Source organism: Mastomys coucha, unplaced genomic scaffold (assembly GCF_008632895.1).
Source record: "Mastomys coucha isolate ucsf_1 unplaced genomic scaffold, UCSF_Mcou_1 pScaffold5, whole genome shotgun sequence".
Taxonomy (NCBI): Eukaryota; Metazoa; Chordata; class Mammalia; order Rodentia; family Muridae; genus Mastomys; species Mastomys coucha.
In genome coordinates this window covers 25,349,914-25,373,629 of record NW_022196911.1, presented here as the reverse complement: position 1 = coordinate 25,373,629, position 23,716 = coordinate 25,349,914, and positions in this window count along the sequence as shown.

Sequence of the window (23,716 nt, the reverse complement as noted above, 5' to 3'; positions counted from 1 at the left end):
AAAAAAAAAAAGAGTGGAAAGTTCTGACAAACCACACCAGGAGTAATTGTCCTCTAGCCTGCACACACAGACACACAGACACACACACACACACACACACCATCACCATTACCATCACCATCACCATCACCACCCAGAGAGAGCAAGAGAGAGAGAGACAGAAAGACACAGAGAGAGAGAGAGACAGAGGCAGAGAGAGAGAGAGAGAGAGCCCATCTGACTCTCAAAGGGTTGTAGCTAGAAGACTGTAGGTACTGCAGACTGAGCCTCATGGGGTCTCTGCTCCACAGCTGTGTGACACTGCAGTGACTCTTGCAGGGGACTAACAGGTGCACTTTATCCCAAGAGTACTTTCAGAGTATTTTCAAGCCCCATCCTCTGTGAGGCCGCTGAAATGCCTATGGTCGTATTTCTGGCATCTGAAGGAACCAAATTAGTTAAGATGCAGCTGAGGACAAGGTGGCTCTCAGGAGGCAGAGGACTCACCCTGTCAGGCATCCTTGGGGTCCCTGTAGTCTAGGTACACAAGGACCACCTGACCATGTCGAACTCACTCCATCCTCTCCATATCACCCCTTCTAGCTTCCTTGGGTCCATGGTGCAGACATGGACAGGGGCATGTTAATAGTTGGCCTCAGAGCATCCCGCGCACCATCCTCAGGACAGCGGTAGCAAGTCTTGGGTCAGTATCAAAAGGCTTCTCCTAATTCCCTCGCTCCTGTTCCCCTGCCTAGGGTAAGGTGGAAACGTAAGAGTTCTTTGGAAAGTCAGTTGTGTTGGATGGTGTTTTGCTGGGGCAGACACATGAAGAAGTGTTTTCCTGAAGCAGACACAGGTGAAAGGATGTTTTGCTAAAGCAAAAGGATGCATGATGAAGGATTCTTCACTAACAACACACTTGTATTGGTCTGCCTTACATTGTTTAGTTAAGCTCCATTTGTCATGACTCCATAGAGAGAAATGCATCAAAAAAACCTCTGGTGGTGTGCTGGTGGGTTCTTGCAGCTTCCTTGGACTGGACGATTTGCAGAGTGATGTTGGCTGATAGAGACTCACATGCTGAGGCGAGACACATGGTTCGGCAAGACCCATGGAGAACACGTGATGCTTGGAGGGTATAAATAGGGCTCAACTGACTGCGAGAGGGCTTGCTCACATAGCTGGCTTTGCAATGCTTCTTGGTCTCGTGTCTTCACTGATCTTTGGCAAAGGACTTCTCTGCTGGCATCCCTAATGGTCCTGGTAGCCTCCTGCTGAGTCCTGCCCGATTAGCTGAGGCCTGGCTGTTCCTGCTAAGTCATGCTTCCGCTGTTGCTATCCCAACGCCACTGAACTGGACTGCTGGTATATCTGTGAAGTGTATGGGAGTGGATCAAGCTGCTGCTGCTGATTTCCTGACAATGCAGATTGGATTTGCTTTCAAAGAACAATTTCTAAACAGGTCCACTTCCCCCATATCCTAATAACCTTTCTTTTTCACTATCTCTGTTGGGTGGTGGGATAGAAGAGAGGTTAAAGCGTTTAAGAACCCATATTAAAAGTAGGATTTGAAAATTAAAGTTACACTAGGGTCTTCTCCTTCCACACTTATTGCTATGGATGCCAAGCAACTGGGAGCTTTTTCTGCTCAGGGGCAAGATCAGGAGTTCCCAGGGTCAGCTGCCTGGAAAATGCCCCTGGTGTCTGTACCCTCAGATTACCAAACCTCTCCTGAGCATCCATAAACCTCACGAATTGCAATGACCAGGATGTTTTCTTGGTGGCTCACTCATCCAGGAGCACCAGCAGGATATGAACAAGTGTGAGAATGTAAGGGGGATTGTGGTCTGTGCACAGGTGTGACTTGCACAACACGGGGCTGAGGACACAGCTCTCGGTAGAAGACTCTCTGTGAAGGGAGGGTCCAGGAGAGTGAGAGAAGGGTCCCCCATGGAGAGACAGCCCCTCCCCCCAGCCCCAGCACCCAGGGCTCCTCATCTTCCTCTCTGCTTTCCCACCCAGTCAAGGACCTGGAGCTGGGGAGAGGCTTGCTCACCATAGCACTGAGGAGTCTGTGATGAGCTGGGTTTCCCTCATCTCCACACCCATCCAGGTAGCTACCCAGTGTAGACAGGACCTGGTGATGTGTCCTCCAGGAATCTGGCTGAGCCAATGGCTACATGTAAGAATGAGTTTGAACACTGACCCTCCATCAGGGATCCAGGGTGGTCCTGCGAAGGGCATTACTGACTTCTTGCTATTTAAGACAGGGTTTCTCTGTGTAGCATTGGCTGTCCTGGAACTCACTCTGTAGACCAAGCTGGCCTCAAACTCAGAAATCCTCCTGCTTCTGCCTCCCAAGTGCTGGGACTAAAGGCGTACGCCACCACAACCCGATTTCTTGCTATTTAAAAGCAGGCAAAGTGGCAGGTGGTAGCCAGACCAGGGCTAGTGTGTAGCTGATAAATGTTTCATGGTCAGGACTCTTCCCAGTAGCAGTGATTATGTCAGGAGGAGGCTACCCAGACGATGTTTTTCCCAAGGTGAGAGAGAGACCCCAGTTAGTCGCAGGTTACTGTCAGGTGCAGGGAGCAACTGGCCAAGGGTCATGTGGTGGTCAGAAGCTGGGCCTGGTCCCTTCCTCCTTTGGCTTCACTCACGCATGACCTGGTATCCCTCACACCCTAAAAGTAAACCTGGAATACCTCCCAGACCATCAGGTGTTCAGGGGGTTCCCAAATTTCCTCCTACAGCCTCTGTCTGAAGTTCTCATGGACCTCACCCTAGTGTGACCCTGGCTGGGGGTTTCAAGGTATGTGAGCAAACTTCTGCTTCTGAGCGAATTCCCCAGTCAGGGAGGAGTGGGGCTTTCCTGCCAGAATACAGAGTTCAACAGGCACTGTCCTGAATGACCAGCAGCAGTAGGGACAGTGGGTGCTCATGTCGCAAAGATGAGAGCAGAGCAGAGCAGAGCAGAAAATCACAAGCTAACCCACCAGCAGCTGGGACCCTGGAACTCTGAAGTCCTCTAAACCTGCCCATCTTGGCATTGGTCCTGGAAGGTGACTCTCAGGGGTTTAAGATTTATGTTGGTGGGTCTTTAATTACGTCTTGCCAATTCCAGCCTCCATCATTGGAGTGAGGGTGTGTATAGTTCCCTTAAGGATCTGACACCATGTCTACCCACCTTGTACCTTGTTTCAGTCTCTGCCTGCATAGGAGAGGTGACTCCTGCCCGTAGGAACTAGGCCATGCCAGTACTTAACCAGCACCATAGGGTAGACACTGGAAACCTTGATTCAAGCTGCTGCCAGCTCTGGGCCTGTCAGGCCCCAGAGCTCAATATTGGCTAAAAGTGTCCTTTCTTCTAGAAGCTAGGGATGCAGGTCGGGGGGGTGGGGTGGATGTGCACTCTTCTCTCCCTGCAGTGCTGTGAGTGGGTCCTGAGGGACTGGGCCAGGAGCAGATTCTAATTCCTGGTCATCCTGGAAAACTCCCTTGGAATCTACTTGGCCAGAGGCCAAGGCTGCTCAGGGCCATCTCCCTCCTTTCTACTTTAAGCAGAAGCACACGTGGCTGTTGCACTCGATAAAGACAGAACTCCCTGGGGTGATTCATCTGACCTTCAGAAGCCCTGGGCTCTCTTTGGGACAGGTGAGGATGGGGACACACTCAGGGCTGGTGAGTGACAACCAATGCTAAGTTCTTCTGGGCCAGGCAGCATCTTGTGAGAGACAGGGGCTGTGCTCACTGGTTCCTAACTCCCGAGAGACTGTCACAGTGCAATTGGGGGCACCTATGAATCCCAACCAAACTCAGAGAGCCTCTCCTCTGTCAGCCAGGCCCTGAGGACAAACAGGAAGCACCAGGAATAGTCTGAACCTATGGGTGCTCTTCTGAAGGTCCTAAGCTGCCAGCCAGCAGGTATGGCTGGTGGGTGGGGCTAGGCTGTTGGAGTCTCAGGTGGAGAAACTCTAGCTTTGTGGGGAAATCCAGAGAAAACAAGCCACACCTTCATGACTAGGCTACCTGATATTTCCCTTTGCTCTTCTTTCTTCCCAGTTCCCATCTTTGGATTTCTCCTCTCGGCCTCAGTTTCCACATCTGGGAAGTGGACACAGCAGCCTCAGCTGTCCTGAAAAGGAGCAGGCTGAGCACCTCACACAAGAAATGGCCAGGCCAGGTGGAGATGGAGGTCTCACTACAAACATCTACTCATCCCGAGAGAGACCCAAAAAGTCTGAGCCCCAGTCTCCTGCAACACTAGAGAGAACCTGGACCAAAGGCAGGCTCCTGTACCATAGCTTCTCTGTCTTTTAAAGGGACAGAAATGCCAGGGTGATGAATGAAGGGCATAGGCTTTACCACAGAGGTCACAGAAAAATGCTGCAGTGTCTACCAACAAAAGCTGTGGTGGTCTGAGAGGCCGCTCTTGAGAAACAAGGCTTCGGGTGCTAGGCACTTCGGGGCCTTGTGTGGCCTCTCCTGTCTCATTCCTGACTGTCAGCTAAAGGTACCGTGTGTGATGTTTTTATTCTTCTGTGCCCTGCAGGCTTGCCCCTTGCCCAGAGGCATCTTCAGTAGCTCTAGACACCGCCTTCTCTTACCTCACAGAGTCTCTTCTACCAGATGACCCTGGAAGGAGGCCGCCAGACAGGATGACATCTGTGACTTTACCATGGCTGACAGAAGGGCTCTGCCAGCTCTAGCCCCAGGCTTGGCTTCTTCCAGGCCTGAGTCCTCCATTCCAGTGGCCTGAGGAAGATGAGCTTCCTGAGCATCTTAGTCAGGTGATAACCAAGGGCAGGGCTGAGATTTAGCCTTGCCGGCGGTGCTGGAGTGGTTAACTGCTGTTTTCGCCACTTGGCTCAGAGAAAGCACAGCCCCGCTTTTCCAGGTGGTGTGACCCTTGGCTCTGGCTTGCTCCTCTCTTCTTGGTTTCTCTGGCTGCATAGAGTCTTTACAGTCTAGAGGACTCAAGGCGCCCTGTCTGGGGTCCTGCTCTGTCTCTGAGGTAGAGTACAGTCAGCTTGATTGGGGTGAAGCAGTGTTTCTACCCACGTGTCCAGCTGGCTACGATCTTTCCCCCAGTTCTTGAAGGCTCCCCAAAAGAGAATCGAGGTCATCCTATGTGTAAAGTACCTTGCCACCCGGGTACTCAGCTGAGAATACCTCCGAAGCCTGAATGCCCCATACCCTGCCACCTGCCATCTCTGTGGAGATGACTACTGGTAGGCAAAAGGCACCCTTGGAGGAGGGGGTGAGGGCAGGACCAGGTAGTGTGTCTGCATTCATGAGTAAGACTCGGTGGACTGGGTCACTGACGCAGCTGATCTGTGCTTTGGGCCTCTCTGCAAAGGCAGTTAACATGGTCAGTGCTTTGTACCCCCTGGAAGGATCCAGAAGCCCTCCCACCTCTTCCTGGATGTTTGAACTCATTCCACCAGGAAGACCTGTTTGAACCACCAGAGCCCATTAGGTTCTCGGTTTCCATACGATCTGTCAGAACGCTGCCTCTGTGGCCACACTCTGCAGCCCAGGGATGCAAACATCCAGAGCAGGAGGATATGAGGGCAACAAATGGCTGAGTGGGGCCAGTGGCCAGGGTGGGGTTAAGGAGTTACTGTTGAGGGCGTAGCATTCCTCTCTGTAGTGGTAAGAGTGTGCACACTTGGTTGTGGAGATGTGAAAGTGTGACATGCCACAGCTGTACAGTTGTTGAAGGGCTGAATGACAGACAGTGTGAGAAATAGGCATCAATGAGGCTGGAGCCAGATATGGTGCTCAGACCTGTAATCCCAGCAGGCTAAGTGGGAGGACTGCTATGTAATGAGATGCAGGCACATGTAGCCCTCACAGGCCATGACATCTCTGACTCAGTAAGCACAGAGCAGCAAGGGCTTGGGGACACATTGTGTTGACAGTATACCCAGGAACTGTAATGTTCTGTGGTACCTTAAGTGAAACCTTGGAAATCCAGTGTCTTTGAGGGTAATTATTTAAATAGAGGCCATAGAGGGTCAGTAGTACTAATCTGAAGATATCATGGTTATGGAAACTGGAAGGGGACAGATGCAGAAGAGCTGTAAAAGATGTTTGGAAGCCTGAGGGATGTGCCCACAGGTCAAGATGGCAGTTCCAGGGCCAGGTGTCTCTTCTAGGGCAGAGAAGCCCTCTCCATGCCCTGACTGTGCTACCCAGGCTCCAGGGCTAGAAGGCAGACTACTCTTTTGTAGTCTTTCGTCTCAGGCCCTGGGAAGCAGTACACCACTCTGTGGAGGTATCTGTGCCAGGCCTAAGCTCGAGTTGTCCTACCGGCCAGCCTCTTCCTACAGGAAACCAGCCTTTGCTCCCGCTGAGGGTGCCAGCACCTCCACTCTGTAAATAACATCACAGGACCACGTGGAGCAGGCTTCATCTTTTGTCCTGACTGTGAGCAGCAGAAGAGGTTCAGAGAAGTTGTGTCATTGCACAAAGGCACACAGTAGGAGAAGTGATTATAGGGCATGTGCCACAGCATTCCTGGCTTTTTTATTTTAAAGATTTATTTATTTATTTTATGTATATAAGTACACCGTAGCTGTCTTCAGACATACTAAAAGAGGGCATCAGATCTCATTACAGATGGTTGTGAGCCACCATGTGGTTGCTGGGATTTGAACTCAGGACCTCTGGAAGAGCCATCAGTGCTCTTAACCTCTGAGCAATTTCTCTCTTCACTCCCGGCTTTTATACAGGTTCTAGGGACCCAAACTTGGGTCCTTGTGTCTGTGTGGCAGACACTATGCAAATGGCCCATTTCCTTAGCCTCTCTGGTTATTTTTGACATACTCCAGTGAACATGATATAAATCTATCGACAAGATGGCTGTTGCCTTTAACCAGTTGTCTCCTTCTGTGCTTCCTTGGGGCCTTGGTCTCTGAAGGTGATGGTAGCAATGATCATGATGATACCAAGGATGGTGGCTTCTCTCATTAAGCACACGTAAGTTAATATCATGTGACTTTTCCTTGGGAGACATATAAATCTTCTCATCCCAGATAGGGAGCTAGGAGACCAAAGTATGATTCTATTTATGTTCAGCTGAACCAATGAGCTTATTGGGGTTAATTACTTTCAAGAATATTGGTGACCCTAAACAGCTATATCACAGAAAAACCAACTCAGCATAGTGACAACTCATGAAAGCTGCATCTCTTGTGACCACCCCAGCCCATTTCCTAAACCATGCACAGCCAAGGCAGGAGGGACTGGTGTCTGGGGTCTTAGGTGAGGATATGGGGATGCCTCCTTCTTCCATAAGGGAGTGTTAATAGCCCATCCCTACTATTGCAGACCCAGACATCACTGCATAGTTCCGCCATGGGCCAAGGTTACCTGTAGGTCACCTCAGCAACTTGTTCCATGACAGTGAGGGTCATGTGACTAGTGGGAAACAGTGCCACTACACAGCCACACATTGTTGGACCATGCTAAACCAAGTGGGAAATGTATTCCTCATAGCAGCCAGTATTATATTGACTGTTAAACATAATCTACCTCACAATTTTGATGTCTAACAATCTTTTTTTGTTGTTGGTTTTTGGAGACAAGGTCTCTCTATGTGCTGGAGCTCACTATGTAGACTAGGTTGACTTAAAACTCCTCTCCCACCTCTCTCTCCCTCAAGCTGGGATTAAAGGTGGACACCACTACACTGCCTATATATAATAATCTTAACTACAACTTTATTTTGCAGATTAGCAAGGAGACCTCCAGGGGTAGGGTCTTCTGGATAGGCCCATCCTGAAAGCCAAAGAGCCAGAACCACCTCAAGAGAGGCCAGGGAGATAAACGTGAGCATATGACTGTCTGGGTCTCAGAATCAGGTTCTCTGGGGTTCTTGCCCCAGTGATTTCTATAGTGGTGGTACCTCTGTGTCCTGTTGCTTGGGGATGCTCTCCTCCATAGAGAGCTGTCCCACTTGCTTAGAGTCCCAGACTCTCCTCAGCAGGAGGACTAGAGGACATAGTGGGGAGACATGGCAGGGACATGGGACTTGGGAGTTACAGGGATGTGAGGCAGGTCCATGGGGAATGGGGATATCTAAATGCTATTCTGCTCCTGGGCTGCATCAGTATATTAGAACCTTCTAGAAGGCTCAATGCAGACACACCCACAGGGAAGACACTCGGGGACAGAAGGCCAAGATGGAGGAATGTGGCTGTGAGTCCAAGCGGTTCAGTGCTGGATGCAAGAGGAAACCAAAAGAATATATTAGTTGCTTCTTTTGTAGCTGTGACCAAAATAGCCATTTTGTGGGACGAAATTTTGGGAAGAAAGGTGTATTGTGGCTCAGTGGGAAACCCGCACTGGCAGCTCCTTACATCTTGGCAGATCAGGAAACAGAGACTAAACGGAGGCTTGGCTCTAACTCTCAAAGTGCACCGCAGGTGAGGTACTTCCTCTAGAGGGATCCTGCTAACCTTAGGCTCTGCCAGGCCCCCAAACAACAGCAACTGAGAATCCGGTCCCAAACCATGAACCGTGAGAGGGATGGTTCACATCCAAACCATAATGGGATATGAGGCAGCTAGAGCCTTTGGAGGGAACCTGGCTTTGCCCACAGACTTTGGTTCTTGCTCGGGGAACCAAGGGAACAGATCTGTGCCAGCAGCTTTGGGACCAGTCATAGCAACACCACCTACATCTTGTCCTTGGCATTGACCCTGTGTACAGACCCAGTCTTGAACCAGGCTGCTGCTGGGATTCACATGTGAATAACACCACCAAGGAACCCTGTGGGCCTCCATGAGCCTCCTGTTTCTGGATTTATACAAGGGGACACATGGGGTTCGCAGGTTCACTTGGGGAACATAAGGGTTCAGGACAAGTGATATGGTTACCACATCAGATGGCCAGCCCACCCTGGCCCCATCTGTGTAGGTCTCAATCCCTGTGCACATATCCACATGTAGAGCTGGCTCCAAGTCCTAGCTCCACCCTCCCTGATGGGCCCAGGCTGGGCTGCTCCTCACGCCCCCTTCAGCTGCTCCCTGGCAGCTGCCAGCTTCGCCTCCTGTTTTAAATTGCAGCCTGGTGGGGTTCCTGTGGCCCCTTGCCCGTGGCTCCCCTCCGGCTTGGCAACTGGGGAGTGCCTGGCCCTCTGAGGTGCTCTGGGAGCTTTCTCCAGCAGACTTGGGCTGGGCGGAAAATGACCTCAGAGGGCGGGGCAGCAGGGGCAAGCCTTGGGAGACCAGGGGCTCCCCGGGCCAGCAGGTTCCCACGCCTCAGCTGCATCTAGACACTGTGCCTGGATCCCTGGCTCTGTGAAGGAGGAAGACCCTCATTCTGAGCCCATTAGCAGCTTTGCACTGCTCAGCTCCTTCAGGCACTGTAATTGCAGGCTAGTGTGAAGAGGGACAGAGGGCAAGGCTGGGCAGGGACACGTAGTGGGCGATGCTCCCACAACCTAGGCCTAGGTATCATAGGGGAACCTAGCTTGCAAGCCACAGGGAACAAGTAGATGCAGTCCGGGACCAGCATGAGCCTTGAATGTCATAAGAGCTCAGAAGTATAGTTATGGTCACTTAGGCCATGGACAGTGGCAATCAAAAGCTGTGACTCTAGCCCAGGAAACTTTAGGATCATAGGACAGTGATTTTTATCACAGGCTCAAGAAAGAGTCCTTTCCAGGGAGTTTAGATCAGGCACCATCTAGGGACTCATGATAGGCTCCCAGGAAAAGCAAGAGCTACAGGGTTCTAGCAGCTAACAGGCCACTCCCTGGCCAGAGGTCCAGGACACAATAGTGAAGTTCTCTTCACTGCAACAAAAAACCTCACGGGAGCAACTTAGGACAGGGAGGATTTATTTTGGTTCCAGCTCATGGGATACAGTCCAGCACAGCAAGAATATATGTAGCAGGAACTTGCAGTTCAGCTTGTGGCTCTGCTTGATCTTAGGGGATCAGAAATCGGAAAATTTGGGCCAAAAATAAGGCTGGGTTATAAGCCTCAAATGTTGTCCTTTATAAGACATGCATATAGATGAGAAAACTGAACCTCAAGAGGCCAGGAGGGGCTCAAGACAAGTGTTCACACTCTTCACACATCTCTCCACACACTCATTCACCCACCTTTCACTTGGGATCATGTAGCAGAAGGTTGTCAGTCCCTGTTGTCTCTCATAGGCTCCTGGGTAACAAACCAGCCACAAAGAGGCCCAGGATCCCTTGATTGAGGGAGGTGACTGTCTGGGTTGCTGCTGAAGGTTCTTCTCATTGTTCCTTAGTTCATAGACACATGACTTTGATCCCTTCTCCGTGGTGCCTTTCCCAGCTTTGTGTCTTATATGCCACCCATTAAGGACTTGAGGTCTTTTAACCCAGGGTGATCACTTCTGTCTTAGTTTCTATTGAAACTATTTCTGGTGCTGTGAAGAGACACCATGACCATGGATGGTAGGTTTTATAAAGGAAAACATTTAATTGGGGCTGGCTTACAGTTCAGAGGTTTAGTCTATTATCCTCATGGGGGGGGGGGTATGGCAGCATGCAGGCAGACATGGTGCTGGAGAAGGAGCTGAGAGTTCTACATCTGAATCAGCAGGCAGCAGGAAGAGAAAGTGAGCCACTAGCCTGACAAACTTCTGAAACCCCAAAGCCCACCTCCAGGGACACAACTATTCCAACAAGGCCACACCTACTCCAACAAGGCCACACCCACTCCAACAAGGCCACACCTCCTAGTAGTACCACTCCCTGTGAGCCTGAGGAGATCATTTTCATTCAAACCACCACATCATGTAAAGACCTCCAGACTTCACCAGATCCTGATCCTGTGCCTGTTGGTTCCCATACCACCCCTGTCATGGGCACATCAGGGGTGGGATCTACCCTCCATTTTCCAGGTGAGCTAACTCCGATTCCCATTGTACTCCATATCACGGGACAGAGAGTTCAGTCGCAACCTCTGAATCCTTGCAAGGAAGGGATTAGAGCAAGCTTTTAGGTGGCATGTGAAGTGTCCACCCAAAGAACTGTTAAACAAATTCAAGCAGGGATTCAGAACTACTTTGAGCCTCTTCGGTGAGGGACTGGACCCTTGTAAGCTGTGGCTCTCCTGCCTCTAGCATCAAAGAGAAGGGAGCTGAAGCTTCTACTTGCCCCTTAGACCCTCTCCCAGATCCTTTTAAAACTGTTCATCTACCCATCTGTCTGTATATCTATCCAACTTTTAAAACTAAAAGATCTTGCATATAAATAAAAACACCACACTAAGAAATTAACTAGACCCAAAGTCTATACAACTCAATGAATTTCTATACAATTAGAATGGGCATTTGGAACGAAAGCTGTGTAACTTCACATTAAAATGTGCACTTTCAGTCTCAAACATATTTTGGGTACTTATCTCCGACCAGAAACCCTGAGAACTAGGAAAACACTTAGCTTTATATTCTCCTAGACAATCTGTGTCCATCACCTGCACAGTTCTTCACTCCTGTGTGCTTAGACTTTCCTGATCTATTTTCTTCATGTCATAATGTACCTACATCTACATTAGCTTACGTGCATACACATATTACTGGCTAGATTCTAGATATATTATTGGTCGTTAACTCCATTCATCTATCTACCCACATATCCACCCACCCATCTGTCTGTACATTTATCTCTCTATCCACCTACCCAAATCCTCATCCCTCTACCCATTCATCCTCTACCCATCTGTCAATCTACCTAGCCATTCTTCTACCCACCCACCCATCCACCTATCTCTCCATCCATCCGCTCATCAAGCCTGCCAGCCAGCCATTAGCCTATCTACATATCTGATATGCACTAATCTAATCCATGTCCTCATCCACCCATCCATTTATCTGTCCATTCTTCTATCTCTATGAACATCTGACCCTGGGAGTGTGGTGAGTGGAAGGGGAGCTCACCAGGTCCCTATCCCCTCACATCCCCCTTCTCTGGTTGTTTTCCTTGCTGGCCACCAACCAGGAAAGCAGCCCAGCCTGCAGCTGGAGCTCCGGGTGGGATCCTGGGCCTTCTGGCTGTTGTTTCTGCAGCTGAAAAGCATTTCCAGTTTACAGCAATATAATTACTCACCCTCCTTTAGATGGGAGTGTACAGGGAGGCAGATGTCACTGGTCCAAGCTGATCCCTACTACAAAGGACAGGAAAACTGGATATAGGTATGCCAGGGTGGAAGTAACTCCTCTATCCCATGAAATCTTCAGATCAAGACATGGATAAGGTCTGAGGACACAGTGCCATCCCAAGCAGACAGGCAGGAGCTGAGAGGGCCAGGTGCCTGGACCTAGGAGTAAGGTGAGCTGGGCTGAGATGTTGGCCAGTGTAGCCAGGCTGCCAGATCCCCTGGAACCTAGCCAGGGGGTGCCGGGCTCAGGGTTGGCCTGGCCTAAAAACTCTGGACAGCCAAAAGGAAGGGTGAGCTTTCTAGGGGACAGACATACAAACTCTTGAAGAGGACGGGCCCCAGTAGATGCTAGGGGATGGGGCAGTGGCTGACATGCTGGCCCTGTTTTAACTTTGCTCCTGTAAGCTGTAAGGCAGCTGGACTAGATGGTTGAAAGCCGTATTCCATAGAAGTGACCCTCGGGGTGCCTGGAAAGGCCATTCTGGTGATCCTAAGTTCTAGAGAGATGTGTAAAATTTGGCTAGCCTCAGGCCTGATCAACAGCAGAATACTGGCCTCTGGACTTCCCCATTTCCTTGTAGATTCAGGTTGGGAAAACATGGGTCTCAGTCATCTTATTTTTGTCACCATGGACAGAATCCAGTGGGGGTAGTCAATTCCCTCCAGAGCCCATCATGGAGGCACCCCTGACAGCACTAGACCCTGAACATGAGTGAGCCAGGCCATGGCCTCTCCCTGGCCTGCCATCAGCCATGTGTGTCCCGGCAGTAGCCTGCCAACCTTTTGACACTAGCGTAGGCTGCAGTGAACAACAAAACCCTGTGTGGTGCTGCCTGAGTGGGCACTAGGAGGCAGAGGGAAACTGGAGGGGTCAAGAGGGAACTCCCCAGCCCACCTACTTATCATTAACCCCTTAAGACTAGGAACCCAGTGTCAGGCAGCAGGGGCCGTAGGTCTCAGCCTGGCACCTATGTGAAGCTGCAGAACCTGGGAGTCACAATAGTTGCATTTGTTAAGCGCCTCCTGTGTACCAACACTGTTCGGCTGAGCCCTACACATAGGGAACCATCTTGGTAGTCCTGTAAAGAAGAACTATAACCTCTGCCTGCTACGGTCTGAATCTGTGATGCTCCCCAAAGCCTGTGTGGTACAGGCTTCTCAGTGATTAGGTTTATGGGGAGCTATTTGCCAGTGAAGGCCTTAATTTTCTTGTGTGTATGTGTGTGTTCATGTGTGTACAAGTACATGTGTTCATTTGTGTGCAAGTACACATTTAAAGGCAAAGAAGATAATTTCTGCTGTCATCCCCTGGGTTTATCAGCCAGGCAGCCTAGCATACACAAAGAGTTTCAGACTAATGAGAAATCCTGACTCAAACAAGGCGGGCACCTGAGGAACAGCACCCAAGGTTGACCGCTAGTTTCTCTCTGTCTGTCTCTGTCGGTCTCTGTCAGTCTCTCTCTGCCTCTCCCCTCTTCCCTTCCATAAGTAAGTGAATCTGTCCTTAGTTTTGTTACCTACCATGTCACGGTGACAAACTACCACAGAACACAGAGCCTGCACAGGTTTGCAGAGGCTCAAGGGTCTGTTCCCATGGGGCAGAGCCCAGTCCCCCAGCGCCATTTCTACCATGCTCCTGTCACTAGAATGTGTCGTTGCAAGACTCTGGGGAGTGGTGTTTAGACTTGTGTATGTCCCACTCACTCTGTAGGCTGTCAAGCCCCTACTGACTGTCTCAAGTGGATCCTACCACCTGGGTCCTTACTTGGAGTCTCACTCTGGGTAGGAACACCTATGCCCTTGGGCACACAGCAGCCAGCTGAGGTGTGGATGCATCTGTCATGGAGTTCACTCATGTCCATTTGTCACAGGACTTTGGAACTGGAAGGGGTCTGAAAGACCTTGCCTTCTCCCCCAGGGCATGCAGACCCTTGAAGGGGAAGTAGGACTTGAGGGTCCCTGGGAACTCGACTCCGGATTTGCCCATCCCTGTTCCTATACTGGTTTTTGTCTCGGTAGGGCCTTGAGGAGATGTCAGAGCCACAAGCCTCTTGCACAGGATAGCCCATTTCCTTCATAGCCTGTACTAAGGGTCTATATTCCTTTGTTCCTCATCCTTGGGTCAGTCCTGTGAGGCACAAGGTCCCCTCGGGAAGCTCTGCCCTCACTGTCTCTGTGTGATCATGCTGCCTTTGCCTTGGCCATCTGATACCCAGAAACAGCCTGCATGTCAGGACTTTGATCCAGGCTCTCTCTGGGTCTTTCTCTCCACCCCTGAAGCTAGATTACACTATGACCCACAGGGGGTCATCATCTCTCCTGGAGCCTGACAGCTGTCCTCATGGGAAGTCAGATCCCCCAGAACAACCACGGTGGTGAGAAGCTCTCCAAAGGGAGGTCTCTCCTGTGGCCCAACTCACTTCACATTACTTGGTGCACCGCATTTACCAGCTCTGCCAGTGTGTAATCCCCCCATTTCCTAGGCCCAGCCTTATAATTAGAAAGGCTTTCTCTTCCCTCCCCGCATCAACCTCAGGCTCCAGCCACTACTTCCGAGAGATGTGCCTGCCACCTCCCAGGCTGGGGAACAGAGCCTAGAGCCAGCTTCCTGAAGGGGAACATGGAATCCCAGAGTTGCTCCAAATGAGGAGGGAGCCTTGAACAACGAACAGGAGCACAGGCATTGGTGGGAAGGGTGGTTCCCCACCCCAAGAATCCTCGTGGGGGAGAGGGGGCTCACTAAGATCCTGTGGTTGAGAGATGAGATCTGCCAGGAGCCAGTCTCAGTGTGGTCCTCCTCCTCTCCCAGAGTGGCTGATGTGGTCTCTGCTTTGGGGATTTGGGACAATTATGTACAGTGGTTTGTGGGTTTTCTTTGGTAATTGCCAGTTACCAGCCTATGACTGTAAGGAGTCTCAGCCAGAGGCGGGGACAGCACCTGAATCTGCATTGGAAAGTCACAGGAGGGCCTGGGCTGGGTCCACATGCACAGGTTGGGGAGTAATCAGGACAAAGTGGCTGAGGAAAACCCATCTGGGGCCATCTTCATGGGCTCCTGTCTCCTGGCTACCTCCAACTTTGGGGAAGCTGTATCTCGATTTTTTGTTGACCTTGCATCAAACAGGTGCTGGTACACATATCAAAACCTTCGCTGCCACAAGCCTAGGACAGCTGGAAACCACTGCAGGCACCCAAATTGTTACCAAGACATCCAGAGCTGACCCAGCAGGTACAAACAGGTGCAGAGCGTCTCTGTCCAAGGCCACTGTCTCAGAGCCTGGCTACGCTTCCCATGGCCTACCTGTCTCTATGCGGACATCTGTTCTTAAACCTTCCCACCTCTACCTTGGTGGTAGAGAGACAAGGCTTGGAGCAGTCTCCATGAGTGATAAGCCATGTCCCAAAAGTCCAAATGAATCTGAGAGACTGAGGTCATTGGACACTGTTACTCAAAAGCCAACATACGCAGTCTATCTTCAGCAGCCATGGAAGTAGAGGTTGTCATTGCTAAGGTCCAGTGGCCAAGGCCTGCAAAGCAAAGCCAGGCTCCCCAAGAGCCAGAGGTCTCGGGAGCTCTTATGAGAAGGTGCTCTATCTACACATTGCTATAAGGCATGCATGGTGGAGGGCTTGAGAAACCTATCTGGGGCATAGTGAGGGGACAGAGATCACTGAATGGGCACAATAGAATCAGCTCCCTGCCTCAGTGTGGCTTCTTATGTCCTTGCATAGTCTCTGTACATTGCATATGCACATAAGGTGCCAGAGACCCAGGACTCTAACAGCACTAACCTGTGCTCTGCTATCAGCAGAAAGCTTGTGGCGTTTTGTGGGATTGCTGCTACCAAGGAGAACACTCAAGGCCCCTGTCCCTCCCTGGCACGAGGCAGGTGACACCCTTGAAGTCGCTTGAGTAGCAGTCATTCATCTCAAACAAAGTGTGGGGTCCACAGTGCTGGACTCCCCACACCCCTGGAAAACAGAGACAGTTAAGACATCCCATCTGGGCCTGGAGGCACAGGCCTGTCATCCTAACTGCACAGGAGGATGAGGCAGGAGGATGGAAAGTTCAAAGCCAGCCCTGGCAACTTAATAAGACTCTGTCTTAAAGTAAAAAGTTTGTTTTTTTTTAAGGACTAGTAAATAACTCAGTAGTATAATATTTGGCTAGCAATGCAAAATATTTCATCCCCAGCACCCCTAAAAAGATATCCAGTTCCTTTTCATTTCAACAGGTGACCAACCAAACTTCTCCCAAGGGAAGGCCCTCCTTCTTGACTTGGTCTTACCATTCTTGGCCATGTTGCAGCCTAGCACTTTGAGAAATTTAATCTAGTTAAGAACTACGTACCACTTAATGATTTCTGGTATTGGCATCATGTTGAGAAAAATTTCCCCAGCACAATTTTATTAAAATATCATGTTTCTTTTTCTTTGCAGTTAGGTCCCCATGCTCTCTCTAAAGCCATCCACCCACCTGGACTCTGTTTTTGTGGGTAGCGTGAGGAAGGGATCTAACCATCTTACAAGTCCTTCAGCTCATCCTCTGTGCACTAGTTACAGGGAGTTCCTCCTCCTTCCCTCTGTGCATGCATGGTCTCCTACCAGACTCTGCTCTCCTCCACTGACTCCAGTCAACCTACAGAAATGAATATAATCAGCCTGGTTATGCATGACTCCAAAACAGCTGGTTAATTCACTGAAAAGAATCATGTACCAGATGTTGGGGGATCATGTAACCCGGGGGTTGTTTCTCTATTTTCAGTTTTAGCCAAGGATTTTGATGCCCATTTGTCCATTGACTCGCCCAGCAAATACGTATCCACTGCCTTCTGGTGTCAGGCCCTGGACTGGGTTATAGGCCAGCAGTGAATGGCACTTACGGTTTGTACCTTCTTAAAGTCAGGCACGGACAGAGGCAAGTGCACGTGCCAGGTCATTTCTGGAAGGGACATGTGTCATAAAAGAAGTGTCAGGGTGTGGGCACATGTAGCTGGGAAGGGAGAGCTTAATGGAACCAGCAATATTTTTTGTCTGGGTCAGAGAAATCTTAAAGAGTATTCAAAGTGGAGAAACTCAAGGTAGAGGAAGGAAGGATTCTATAGTAGGACCATTGTCCCCTGGACACCATCAATGTGGTTGTAACAAGAAGGGTAGCAGACTGGCATTGTGGGCCGTGGCTGGGTCCTGAGGCAGAACCTTTGAAAGCAACAGGAACCTTGCATACACCTCAGTGCAGTGGACATTCGTTCAAGGCCAGGGTAGGAACCGGGCTGAGTCCAAGGTCAGGGTTCTGTCTATCACATCCAGGTCAGACTTGCTGCAGCTTCTGCATCCCTATGAGACTCTCAGCAGGCTTCAGCAGCTGCTGGCCCACTCCCCAGCTAGCCATCTCAACCCTTGCTGGCCAGCCCCAGGTCCCCCTACTCAGTTTTTACTCACATAACTGCTTTTCTGTGCTGCCCTCCCATCCTGGTAAACCCCACCTGACTTCCTGCCCAGGAAGCCAGACCCTGTACTTTGTAGAAAAAAAACAGGGTGAGCTGTGTGTGGGTAACTGTGAGCCCATCACAGTCCTGGGACATTCTTAGTTTTTAAGACAAGATGCCTCATGACTCAGTTTACCAAATCACACACAGGAAAAGATCACAGGTTGGATGGTCATTATGAATAGACACAAAACAGACACAAAACCTTGGCCCAGCTTCTGTGGTCAGGCGGGGAGATGGTGAAGGGATGGGCAGAACCCAGCCTTTAGAGATGGTCGGGGTGTCCATGGTCCCAGATCCCACCTACCCAGGGTGGAAGGATAGTGAGACCCCAGCCACTTGGCTGGGCCTATGCAGGGTAGAGGTGTTTGGGCCCAGCAGCTGCCCTTCCAAGGACCCCCGGGGCCTGTTGGAGGCTGGTAATTGGTCTCTGGCTGTGATTTGGGGGCTGCAGGGGGAGCGCCGTGGGGGAGGTGGCTCTCTCAGCATTAAGCCTGGCTCCACTCAGCCGGCTGTGGAATTCCTCCTCTGATCTGGCTCCAGATTGGCCTAGGAAGAAATTGGGGGAGAATTGATTGGTGCCATGTTATACAAGCACGTCCCTCCTGACAGACGCCAGGCGACTGTGGTGTGGAGCCCCGGGCCAGCCCCATTCTTCCCCCTGGGATCCTCTGGCTCCAAGGCTCAGAACCCCCCTTCCGTCCCCCATCCCATGTACCCTGGCCTGCCTGCCAGGCGCCTGGGAGGGGAGTTGGGATGCCCTGTTGGGCCACACTCACTTGCCAGAGGCAAGACCTTGGGGGGTCTCCTGGGCAATATTCATTGTGTGGGGGTTGGGATTTATCCTATCTACTGACTGCCTAATAGGTCCAGGACCCAGAGCTGCAGAACCCTGGTCCTAAGCATCCACACATTAGAGATGTTCACACAGGACAGCATCACAGACCCAGGGTGTGGTCAGGAACCTGTATCCTACTCTGAAGAACAGAGGAGGGCAACACAGGGTTCAGGTTGTTCCAGGCCTCAGTCATTTATTCTGCTCCTACCATGGTTGGGGACAGGGAGATTTGAAAGAAAACAGGTAAATTTCCCAAGGGAAGTGGCAGGAAATGAGCTGCAGAAGTTAGGGCCTTGTGCTAGACCAGGTGCCACCATCCCTGTTGAGTGGACAGCCCTGGACTGGGTCTGAAGGAAGGAGAGCTCATGCACACAGGAGCCCAAATCTTTTCAGTAAATGAGCCATCTCTCCATCCTCTGGGGTACTGCCCTGAGCTCATGTTCTTTATCACTCAGAATAGCCTTCTAATATTCCAATATTCTAATATAGAACCCCCTTCCAAAGCTACCAGGCCCAGAGTGGCCTCCTTCGTTGGGCTCAGGACCAAGAGTCAGGCAGAGGGCTGTGGAAAGGCCCATCCGTAGTGCCAGGGAGGGAAAGCACCCAGTGGGTTTGGCTTCCAAATACTGGTTCACAGTGTCTTAAGCAAGCCTGCCCTGATGGCATCAAAGACGGCATACAGGCGGAGCCTCAGAAAGGATAGGCTGAGAGCCTGGTCCAGGACTAGACATACACAGGCCTCAGGCATCAATGGGTTCTGAGCTCCAGTTTTCTTGGCTGCTAAAGCAGCCAGCTGGGCTCTGCTCAGCCTGCAAAGCCATTGTGTGGAGCCCCCCCTAGGGCTGGGGGACGCTGCCTGTGGACACTGGCCACCTGCCGCGGGGCCTCTGAGGACTTAGGACTCACCCTCCCATCCTGTTGTTTTGTGTTTTGGGGCGGCTTTGGGCTGCCAACTAGCATTAACATCCGTGCCCCTCTCCAGTCCCAGGGAGCATCAAGTCACATCAAGCTGAATTTGGACACAAGTCTTGCTGTGGAGCCAGGGGTTTGTGACCATCCTTGGTGCATTCCGAGTGGAAATAGACAGTGACCTAGACCCCCTTGCCTGAGGGGCAATCAAGCTAGGCCCCAGCACTACAAAACTGCCCACCTCTGCCAGGGTTATCTGATCCCAGCACCCAAAGGCAGTTGTGAAATGGCCCAGCATCAGCTGTCAAAAGCTTAGTTAGCATGTAGCAGTCCAACCCCAGTAGTCTGCCTCCAGTTGCCCCACCTTTACTCCGGTGGGGAGAGTTGTCATAACACATATGTCCCTGCCAACAGGGTGGGGCAGCTCAGAGGAGCCAAACTGGGGTCTCCCTTCCCTGGAGTTGCAGGCTAGCCCACAGGCTCCCTGGTAAGGAGCCCTTCTTCCAGCTCATCTCTGTCAGTTGCTGGGAGATGGGCTGTGAGGCAGAGCTATCTGCCTCACAGAGAAGGTGGGCACCTTAGAGAGGGTGGGCACCTTAGAGAGGGTGGGGTGAACAGTAAAGGTGGGCAGGGGACAGTGGGGACACTTTTCAGCCAAGTTGACTCTGACTGTAAGGATAAAGACTTACTTGCCTATGGGCTGGCCACAAGAACATTCTGTTTTGTTCTAGATAGGACTATAAAGGCACAGATAGGCGTAGGTGGCCCCATGGTAAAGAGTGTTGGTCTGGGGCATCCTGTCTCTCATCCTAACCAGCATTCTCTGATCTGCAGTGTTTTGTCACCTCGAAGAAGCTGCTTACCCCTCCACCAGAGCTGGCCTCTGTGCCTCACATCACTGCTCTGGTGACCATAGCCTGGGTACAGCTAGGATGTGGCCTTGGGCTGCTTCACACACACTGTCCCAGCTCAGCACAGTAGAGCAGGAGATGGGGCAGAAAAGCAGGCATCTTTGCTCTGCACGCCTGGCTGTGTGTTGGTTGTGCCCTGACCTGGCCCAGCTTACCCATGCCCCCACCCTGCTGGGCCCGCCGTGCCCTCCTCCGCTCGCGCGGCTGGCGGCAGGGCCTCCCCGTGTGGGATCGGGCAGCCACCTGCTGCCCACAGCCGCAGCCGCACAATGAAGCCCTTGTGAGTAACAGGCAGCGGGCAGTGCCTCCCAGCCCACCCCAGGCTCAGAGCCCCGTTGTGTGGGGCGGCTGCCCTGGATGGGCAGCAGGGATCCAGCCAGGCTGGCCCTACCCATCCTGGACCACTGTGTTCTTGCCTCTTCTTAGCACTCTGTTGGTCTCTACTTTCTCCGGGTAGTCTGCCTGAGAGGGCTGTACCATAGGCTGACCCTCAGGGGTCTCCAACAGCCAGGAACTGGGGGCTGCTGGGTTATCCACCCTAGCTTCACTTTGGCCCTAAAATTCTGCCTCCTCAGAGCCTGGCAGGAGACAAGTAGCAGATAATGGAGCTACCCCAAGCAATGTTGGAGACTCATTCTGTTGGGAAAGGGGAGCCCTGCAAGGTACTTCTCAAGGGGAAGCCATCAGACACAGGAGAGCTGGCAGTGCCCATGTGGCCATGAAGAGGTCCTGAGAGTCTCCAATCCTCAGTGTGGTTCAGGACTCCATAATGGGTTATACAGGTCTCAGGCAAAACTCTCAGGAAACAAACAAACAAACAAAAACCCAAACAGTCATCCCACTGGGCAGATGCAACAAGCCTGTTGGGTAGGCAGTTGATGGCTAGGTTCTGTCTCCTGGCATCCGACTCTTGGATGTGTAGTGGAAGGGAAAGAACCGTGCTTTATGGTATGTGAGGAAATGTTATCACAGTGTCCCTCTCTCCCTCACCCATGGGATGTGACATACGGCCCCACTGGTCAACAAGAGCTGTCCCTGAGTTGGACAAAAGAGGGACAAGACAGTGCACCTAGGAGGCCTGGAGAAACTGAGCTGAGGGAGGGATTGGTAGAGGAACTCGGAGCCTGGATCCAGCCAAGCCTAACACTGTTCCCTCCCTCACGGCCTCGAGCTGATTACTAAAGTCTGGGAGGGAGGCTATCATTTCTGTTGTCTGCCTTAGAGGACTTCAGGGTTTGAAGTAGACCCTGTGTAGGGCAGAGAGTGCTTAGGGACAGCTCAGCAGCATCCCTCTTTTACAGACCCTGGCTCAGTAACTGCAGCTGGGCAAGGAGGACTTGAGGACATCCTCGCTCTCCCTCGCCCAGAAGCCATGGCAGGACTCCCTCAATACCACGTGAGCTCACCGAAGTATCCCTTCACCCACAGGACCTACAGACAGTGTTGGGAGAGAGAGCAGAGGCTGCCAGGGCTGTGGAAGAGGCTTGCTTTGCCAGCCTACAAGGGTCTCTGAGCAGGGTTCTATGCTTGTCAGCCTAGGCTTGCTCGTGAGCACTAGCCCGGGGGCCCACAGATCTTCTGGCAGAAGCCCTGCCTCCCTGTCTACTCTGGTGAGAATTTCCAGGGTTTAATTTTTGAGATGTTTCTTAGCTTCTTAGGAAGCCATGTAAAGAGAAACAGCCTAACCTCATGGTGAGCCCTGGAAAGAGGCACAGCTCAGATCCTCATCTAGAGCTGCTCTGCAGAGAACCACAGCCCTTCCTTGGGGTGTGAAGCCTAGTCTCCCATCTTCTCAGTTGTGTAGGTCAGATCCCCAAACTTAGAAGGTCTGGACCCTAGCAGAGGTCTCTCCCCCTCTGCCCCCACCTCAGAAACTGCCTCTGCTCCATCCTGCCCTGGAAGGAAGAACTGTTCCCCACAGGCATGCTTCAAGCCCGGCTGTTGCAGGCTACAAGCTCAGGGGTCCCCTGGGCTTGTGCAAAGCTGAGGATTTCCTCTGGATCCTGGGGCCACAGCTGTGCTCACACGTGTGGGGGATGGAGAGGCACTAGTTGGAGGGAACTGGTAAGGGTCACAGAAGGCAGCTGCTATGCCACACAGGGTGGTTGCTGTGGTAGATGAAGGCATGGCCTGTCAGGAGTCAGGCTGGGGGTGACCCTTCCCCAGGGGACAGGAAGGTCATGTGTCTCCAGAGTGTGGGGATGTCCCCTGTCTGGAGGAGAAGGGCACTTTGCACTGCACTTTCTGATTTCTCACTGGGTCCTGGACACATGGAGTCTTAGAGTTTCTATTGCTAGGATGAAGCACCATGATAAAGAGCAACTTGAGGAAGAAAGGCTTCATTTCAGTGTACAACTCTTGGGTCACGCTCCATCACTGGGGGAGGTCAGAGCAGAAATTCAAGAGAACTGAAGAGGAGACCACAGAGATATGCTGCTCACTGGCCTGTTCCCCATGGTTTGCTCAACTTGCTTCCTTAAACCATCCAAGACCACCTGCTGAGGGGTGGTACTGCCCCCAGTGGACTGGACCTTCCCATGTCAATTATTAACTAAGAAAATGCCCTACAGATCTGTCTACAAGCCAATCTTGTGCATTTCTCAATAGGATTTCCTCTTCCCGGAGAGATCTAGGTTTATGTCAAGTTGATAAAAACCAACCTGCACATGGGGTCAGGAGTCAGAGCTGATATCGAGCAGCAATATGAAATGGAAGAGCTGGGAGCCCCTCCCTGACAGTGGTCATCAGCCCTAGCCTTCTTCACAGGCATGAAGTACTGCAGTACTTACCATTGTCTGAGTGTCTGAGATGGGCTACAGTAGCCGTGGTCAACTGGCTAAGGTTGCCAAGCAGCCCTCTGTGCAGGCATCTTGCAGACGACTTGAAGAGAGGGGAACATTATAGAGACAATGGCCACATGTACCTTGATGGGATGGTGATGCTCTGGAACCTGGTTCTTGCCAACCTTACCAGCTGCTCTGCCCACCCTCTCAGAAACCCCTGTTATCTCTGGGGGTTCTGAGGACAGAGAGGCTGGGCAGCATTGGGAGTTGGCAGGACTGGAAAGAGTGAGCTACCACATGTCCTCATGGATCATCACAGTGGCTGGGATGACTGAGACACGGCAGTAGGCTCACAGTGAATTCATTAATTTGGGGAGTCCTCATCGGGGAGTTGGGTAGGGAGAACAGAGCTATCTAGGCTTCCATGGTCAAGTGGAGCTGGAGCAAGGCTACATAAGAGAAGGGAGTGCTCTCACCTGGCCCTGACCATCAAGACAGCCACCTTGCCTGCCCTGTACACCCAGCCCAGTGAGCAAATCCACTGGCCCTGAAGGGACTGAGCCTGGTCCAGCCTCAGAGGTCAGACAGAAGAGCCACAGGGGCTCAAGTCACCTTCCCACCAAGGCTAAGATGGCCTCCGGTGGCAGGAAGTGAGTGG